Source organism: Gracilinanus agilis, chromosome 2 (assembly GCF_016433145.1).
Source record: "Gracilinanus agilis isolate LMUSP501 chromosome 2, AgileGrace, whole genome shotgun sequence".
NCBI classification, from domain to species: Eukaryota; Metazoa; Chordata; class Mammalia; order Didelphimorphia; family Didelphidae; genus Gracilinanus; species Gracilinanus agilis.
This window is the reverse complement of record NC_058131.1, coordinates 4925116-4932180: the sequence shown is the minus strand read 5'-3', so window position 1 is coordinate 4932180 and position 7065 is coordinate 4925116.

The window sequence follows — 7065 nt, the reverse complement described above, 5'->3', positions numbered from 1 at the left end:
CCCCCCACCCCCAAATCAAAGGCCCAATTTCCAGTGTCCTCCGGATTCTTTTTTTTTTCCTTTGACTTTTATGGAAGTTTATTTACAATTGAGAAGAGAGAGAGGAAATGAGGAAATAAGAATCTAACCCAGGAGGTAAATTACTACGATCCCCTAATTAATCCAGGTAGATCTAATTAACCCACAGCCGAGAGTCAGAGGGCCAGAGAGGCCCGGAGGTGAATGGAGCAAACTTCATTCACAGAGTCTATACAAAGAAATTTCTTAAGAGTTCCTGCGGATTCTTAACACTTTCTCGACTACTTTCCTAAAACTAGACCATCAGGGAATGATAAATCTGACTCTTCTTTGGAGCATCTGTTTCAGAGCTCGGATATGGCTACCGGCTCCAGCAGAACCTGCAAATCTTAAGGGAGGTCCTAGGTTCAGATCTGGCCTCAGACACTTCCCAGCTGTGTGACCCTGGGCAAGTCACTTAACCCCCATGGCCCACCCTTACCACTCTTCTGCCTTGGAGCCAATACACAGTATTGATTCTAAGATGAAAGTTGAGAGTTATTAAAAAATAAAATAAAATAAAATAAAATAAAATAAAATAAAATAAAATAAAATAAAATAAAATAAAATAAAATAAAAAAGAAGCTCAAAGGGGAAGCAGGTGAGTTTGGGAACAATCGGAAGAAAGCCTGGCCTTGGCAGGCAGAGGAAGATGTGGAGAGCCAGAGGAAGGGGCGACCTTAGTGGAGGAGACACTCTCAATTCTCCGTCAATCTTAGGACTAATGAAGAAGGGTGTGTGTGTGGGGGGGGAGGTCCCTGCCTTTAGGATAGTGGGGAGCCATTGATTCTGCAAGCTCGGATTTCACTGGGAGAGCCAACCTCTGGCCAGTGGGGACAATGCTCAGAGCCTCCATCTGTCCATCCAGGAAGTACTCTGAAGTCCCTTCTCCCGTCTCAGCCCGTCCACATCAGATTATAGGGGGGTGGGGTGGGGTGGGGGCAGCTCCATGAAGCCAAGCCCCGGCCTCTCCCCTCTCGGAATTTCTCTTGCCCCAATCCCAAGCTGCCCCCGCTGGACTCGAAGCTCTTTGTGAATTGGAATTCTTTGATTTGCTGCGTGGGTGTATCCAGCACCCAGCGTGGTTCTTGACCCACAGGAGGTCCTGAGGGAGGTTCTGGAGGACGGGCCAAGCGTCAGGTAAGTGTTCAGTTGATGCCATCCCCACCTAGGCTTACAGCGTGCACAGCTTCCACTGTTTCCAGTCTGCTGGAAGTATTTCCCCACTATGTGGCAAAGAAACAGACTTTGGGTGGATGGACGGTGGAGCCAGACCTGGGCGGACATCAAAAGGCACTCACCAGGGGGCAGCTGGGTAGCTCAGTGGATTGAGAGCCAGGCCTAGAGATGGGAGGTCTTAGGTTCAAATTCGGCCTCAGACACTTCCCAGCTGTGTGACCCTGGGCAAGTCACTTGACCCCCATGGCCCACCCTTACCAATCTTTCGCCTTGGAGCCAGTACACAGAAGTTAAGGGTTTAAAATTTAAAAAAAAAAGGCATTCACCAGCATCCGCTTGGGTTTGAATGGCAGCCAAGGCATGCCGTTGGCCAGGGATGCCGGACCTTTGTCAGGTCCAAATTGCCCTCTCTGTGATGTCCATTCATCGATGTTCTGGGGACAGTTGGAACACAGATTATCCCTCCCTCCTCTTCTTTTATTTTTTTTAACCCTAACCTTCTCTCTTTATATACTCTCAGGGCTAAGCATTTAGGGTTAACTGACTGGTCCAAGGTCACACAGAAAGGGCTTGTCAGGGACTAGATTTGAACCCAGGACCTCCCATCTCCAGGCTCAGCTCTCTATCCATTGAGCCACCTAGCTGCCCTACTCATGCTCCCTTTCAGTCTTCTATTTGCAGACTAAGCCAACCCCAATTTCTGCAGCCAGCCCCCTACTTCCTAATAAAGCCCATCTTGGGTGCCCTCTCCTGTTTAGTCTGTACTTCTCAGAAATGGTCCCAAAATGCAGTGCCAATGATTGGCCATAGAGAGCTCCCAGTGGGTCTGACGGGGGCAGAGCCTGGCACTCCCTTTTGCCTCCTCATCTCCTGAAGCTGTTTTTCTCTTCATGCAGCCTTAGATCTAATTGTTTTTCTGGCTGCAGTCTCACAGAGCTGACTCCTTTTGGGCTGAAGGTCCACCCGGAGCTCCAGATCTTTTTCTTGTGAATTGAGCTCTCGCTATGTCCTCCCCTGTAGCCTGTCCATATTGCTTCCTAGAGTGAGTGTCAGACCCTCAAGAAGAACTGATGTTCAGTTAAGTGTGGCTCCACAGCATCAGTGACATGTGGTCGGGAAGGCATGCTGTTAGACTCTTAGGAGCCACATTGGGATGTTGGTTCTGGCAGGTCCCCCTGGGGCTCCCCTCTCTATGTGTCTTGCTAGAGTCTCTGGGCTACCCTCCACCCTTCTACTTCATTGTCCCTGGGCAGGTTGTGTCAACATACTCTCCAACAGCCTCATTTACTGTCCTATAACTTTCTCCTGGCTAAACAGGCTTTATTTTTCGCTGTAGAATAGAAGCTCAGTGAGGGCAGGGGCTTCTTTACTTTGGGTTTTGTATCCTTAGAGGTTAGCAGAGTGCTCTGTGTTGTGAGGGTTATTTAGCAATTAATTTAGTATTAGTGTTGGACCTAGCAGGAAGGGCTGGAGGATTCCAAGATGGAATGAAGAAGCAGGAAGTGGGGCTTGTGCTCTGAGAGAGACTCCATTAGTGGTTGGACATAACTGTTGCTAGTCCTGGGAGATCTCAGAATTGGGGAAAAACTGCATCCAGATTCCCTGGATCCTGAGAGATGGAGGCTTTCAGCAGTGGACAAGACCTGCAGAGCTGCACCAAGTGAGGAAGTGGTTTGGGATCTGGTGGACAGCATGGCAGACTCACTCTCCCTGCCTGGGTACCTGGGATCACCCGGTGGAGTTGGCTCTTGGCATCCTGTGACCATCCTTGGATTACCGTGAGACCCCAAAGCCACCCTCAGGCCTTTTAGCTGAGCTGACCAAACCTGGCTGGAACCAGGTCTGAAGAAGCTTTCCTGTGACTTCAGTACTGCTTCCTTTGGGCCCTGCCTGGCTTAGGTCAGTTAGAATAGTCAAGTCCTTCCCTGCCCCTGTGGTTTGCCCTCAGGTTGTAAGTATAGAATCCCTCATTCCCATCCTTCATTATTATTTCCCTCAATTAAACTGTTATAAACTTTTACCTGTTGCCTGCTGGTTCCATAGGCCCTGGCCTAACTGCCATTCCTATTGACACTTAACAGCTTGGCAGTGAACCCTGGTCTCCCTATCCTGGTTGGTCCTGTCTCTCCTTCAACCCAGTGTGAACCCACAAACCATTTAGATTACATTTTAATAATAATAATAACATCCCTGGTGCCCCACCTTTACAGTTTGGCACCCCAGATGGCTGGGTAACAGAGAGACAGACAGGAAGTGTTCTCTTGGGCTGCCAGAGCCACACAGGAAACTAGGGAGATTTGAACATTTCGTGAGGGGGTTCAGCCATTGGTCGTGAGCGGCTCAGAGCTGCTCAGCCCCCACCCCAGGTCATTCATAAAATCTCTGTGGGAAGGCAAAATACTATCAGACCTGGAGTAGCCCCAGAGAAAGGGTTTTTTACTATTTTTGTTATGGTTTGTGCTTAATTGTAATTGTGATTGTTATTAGTTATTAGTCAATACTTGTGGCTAATAATAACACTGATATTGTATACGGCTGGTCGGTTTGGGCAATGATGGGAACAGTGATGTTTGAGGATTGGATTGACTACGTCATCTTGACATTGTGGCAAGGAGTATTGGTTATCCCATACCTGTGGTTCAAAATCATACCCAGGTATTGTAGGGGGATGATGGATGTTGAAATAGCACAACCTATTTTAACTATCAACATCTTGGATTTGCTGTCACATACACCAGTCGTGATCCTTACTGGTTATATTGTTTTTAAGTTAAGGTGGATGTTCTTCCATATTATGTATTGTTGCAAAATCATAGAGGCATAGTAGCAAATGTTACAGTTATTGAAAATCAAACTGAATAACTTGGAATTGTACATGCAGAATGGTGGTGTTTCTGGTCAACCTCTTAGTCCTCCTAATACTGGCAATGTGGCTGTATTTTCACACATAGGAAATTCTGGCAAAAGTGTTCGATCTAAGGTAGAGTTGGAACAGCAGGCACAAAGCAAGGGTGATAAACCCATTCATCTTTTTCCCCTTCGTGACCTTCCTATTGTACGTGACGATGGAATTTTCCATGTGAGGCAACATACAAGGTTTAGATCGGAGGATGTAGAGAATTTAAAGAGAAAGATTCCAAATTTCCATGATGATTCAGGAAAGTTTGTTAAGATCTTTAAGGCATTTATAAAAGCCCATGACCCAGACTTTGAGGATTGCTGGTATGTGTTGGGGGAGATCTTGTCAAATCACGATAGGGCCGAGTCTGTTGAGGAGACCAGGAACACAGAGGGGTTGACACCATGGCCAGTTGTCTGGGAGGAACTGGACCTCAATTCAGTTCCAATATACCGAATGTTAAAACAGGCGAGAAAGTCATTAATAAAAATCACGGAGAAACACTTAAAGCGTCCAAATGCATGCGGTCTATGAAGAGCAAACACTTAGTAAGGGCCATTTTACTGGAGCACTTTTCACTTCCCTGGACCTCAGTTCCCTCAGCTGTAAAATGGGAGCATTCAGGGACCCCCCAGCTCTCGATCCCCAAAGTGCCAACCTCCCAAGCAAGGAACCGGCCCCTTCTCAGGATATGTACCAAATTTTATTTTCATTTTACACTTGAAACTTCTGTACAAAAGGAGGAAAGGCAGGCCAGGAAGGACAATGATTTCTCCAAAGAACAAATGTGCGGTGGCCGGCTCTCAAGTCGCTGAAGGTGCCCTTCTCTTTCTACACTAGCGGGCAAAGAGCCTTCTGGCGGGGCGGGCGTGGGGCTCTGTGGCTCGGCCTCCTTCCATCCCCGTCAGATCTATCGGAAATTCCCAGCAGCTTCAGCAAGCCACGAAGAGGAAGCGGACTCATGCTGGGGCAGCGGCCCTGGCTTCATCGTGTTTCCTCAGGCCGGGGCAGGGGTCGGGGATGACGGCTAGTTTCTACTCAAACCCCAGCCACAAAGGATGCCTGTCGCCCTGAGGTCATGGACGACACGGCAGCGGTGGGTGAGGGCGGCCTCAGAGGGATGTAGGAGCCCTGCTGGGCTGGAGGGTTAATGGGCCCTTGAAAGGCAGCTTCCTGATATCCAGGCTCTGGGGGGGGCCTGAAGGATCCCCGTTTGCTTTTGAATCCCAATCTAGTCCTACCTCCCGGGTGATCTTGGGTGCATCCCTTCCTCTCTCTAGGACCCCGTTTCCCCTCCTGGAAAAGGTGGTTTCTAGGGTCCCCTGGAGCCCTCCTGCAGTGGTGGGTGTATGACGGTCCTCGGGACGCTGAGCGTCTCCCCTATGATGATGATGGGCGTATCTTGGTCTCAACCATCTGAGGACTCGCGGCAGGCTCGAGCAGCCCCAAAGCCACAGAGGTGCAGAGAGGCAAAGCCGGGCGCCCCGAGGACCCTCCCCCTGCCCCCCCGCGCCCCAGCATTCACGGCCTGCCGGGAGCCCAGAGCTTTGCTTTTCTGCCTCTCCAGGTGCGCAGGTCGCAGCCCGCCCTCCGGCTCTCCGGCATTCCCGAGCTCAGGGCCGTTTGGGATGAGGAAGCAGAAGGCGAGCCCCGCTTCCTCTTCTAAATCTCCCGGGTTAGCGGCTCGCCTGGCCAGCTCCTGCCGCTTTCGGGCGCCTCACTTGCCCCCGACCGTCCGGCTCCTGAGTTTGGCAGCTGTTTTACTGGTTCTGGTCAATTGTATCGTCGCTGACTTGGGTGAAGGCACGGATGGCGGCGGGAAAACTATTGGACGTGGAGTCCGAGGACCTTAACCTCTTTGGGCCTCAGTTTCCTCCTCTGTAAAGTGGGGGGAGGGGATTGACTTAAACGGACTCTGAGGACGTCGGACCCCTAGAGGCGGGATTGGATCCCAGCCCGTCTCCTTGCAATCTGTGATGTTGGGCCTCCATTTCCCCCGTGTAAAAAGGGTCTATGTGGGGGGGGGGGGCCTTGGACGGCCCCCCTCGGCTCCACGTTCTCGGGTCCTCACCAAACGCCCTGACTGAGCCTCGGGATCCCCGGAGATTGAGCGGGGCTGCCTGGGAAGTTTCCCCTTAGGGTAACCCCCCAAACCCTCCCAGGTTAGGACGGGGCAGGCGAGGACCCTAGAAACCAAGGGGACGGCTGGCTGCCTTGGGACAGGCTCGGGGGCCCCGGGAGGGGGGCTCGGACAGGAGAGCCTCAGGCGCCCGAGTGCTGCGGCGCTCACGGCGGTCACCCATTCACTGGGGGGCTTCCAGTGGAGCACAGCAGCCGTGGAGGCAGGATTCAAACCCAGCCCTCCCTGACTTCAGAGAGGAGGGACCCGGGGCCGCCCAGGCCGGACGTCCTGCTCAAGGCGGCCCAAAGCCACGAGCGGCAGATCCGGACGGAACCCCAGCAGCACGAGGGGACGAGAGGCTCAGACACGGAGGACGTCCATCCCGTCTCAGCCCTCCACCGGAGAGACGAGGAAACTCGGGGCCGCAGCCAGTACTTCCAGAGCTCTGCTTTAGGGTTTGCCAAGGACTCCCCAGTTATTCTCTTTGGGCCTCACAACCTCCTCTCCGACAGGCATTTTTACAAATGGAGAAGCGGAGAACTTGGGCTAAGGGACTTGCCCAGGGTCACAGAGTGGACAAGGATCGGAAGCAGGATTTGAACTCGGGGCCCTCTGACCCTAATCCCGGTGCTCTATCTCCTGGGCGGCCTTGTTGGCAGTGAGACGGAGAGGAAGAATCGAAGGGCCTCGGCCTCTGGCTGGAGGAGGGCAGCGGAAAAAGGCAGGTGCTGAGCCTGGAGAAGACTCTTCTCTTCAGGGTGTGTGAGGCAGGGCAGGGGGCAGGGCAGGGGGCAGTGGCAGGGCAGGG